We start from the raw sequence: 724 nt of genomic DNA, 5'->3' as shown, positions 1-724 counted from the left end.
GGAAAGAGTCTAGAACATAGCTACCAGGTTAGAAAACAGTCTAAAACTCCTTATGGGACCTGTATTTTCCTACCCCAAAGAACTTTTATTTATTTATTTTTATTTTATTTTTTTTAGTTATCGTTTTCCAGCCATAAACTTCTTTGTTGGTGTGATGAAGTCAATGGACCCATTCTAGAATAATACTTTTAAATGCATAAAATCACATGCATAGACTTTAATAAAAATCAAAGGAATGAAATGCAGTTATAAAAACACCTGTAACCCAGAAATGTTTGAAACAATTCTTCCTAGAGTTATAAGACTCATGACCTGACACTTGTGCAAAGGTGTTTCTGTTAATAATAAGTTATTGCCATTGTGACATAAGACATGCTTGAAGAAGAGAAATAAATATCCACCATTAAGCCAGGAGCTGCCTCTTTTTTCAGCCTTTCTGTGATAAGGGGCTAAAGAGCTTTTGTGGCTACCAATGGTAAGATGGATTTTCACAAGCACTCACATGTGCACGCAAATTTTAAAAGGTAATATGTGAAGCTGACACCCAGGTAGTTATCAGGTGCCTTGCTCTTCTCAGAGTGTAGCCAGCAGATGGAGCGCTGCAAAATTATGTGATGATGAAGCTAGCTGTATATGTGGAGTGAGGGTCTCCTGAGTTATCAGATGGAATCAGGTCTTTTGAATAACGGAAGATTACCAGGCTTTAGGAAGAAGCAGGGAAAGA

The sequence above is a fragment of the Lipotes vexillifer genome, unplaced genomic scaffold, assembly GCF_000442215.2.
Source record: "Lipotes vexillifer unplaced genomic scaffold, Lipotes_vexillifer_v1.1 scaffold1018, whole genome shotgun sequence".
In the NCBI taxonomy this organism is placed as follows: Eukaryota; Metazoa; Chordata; class Mammalia; order Artiodactyla; family Lipotidae; genus Lipotes; species Lipotes vexillifer.
This window is presented reverse-complemented; position numbering follows the sequence as displayed.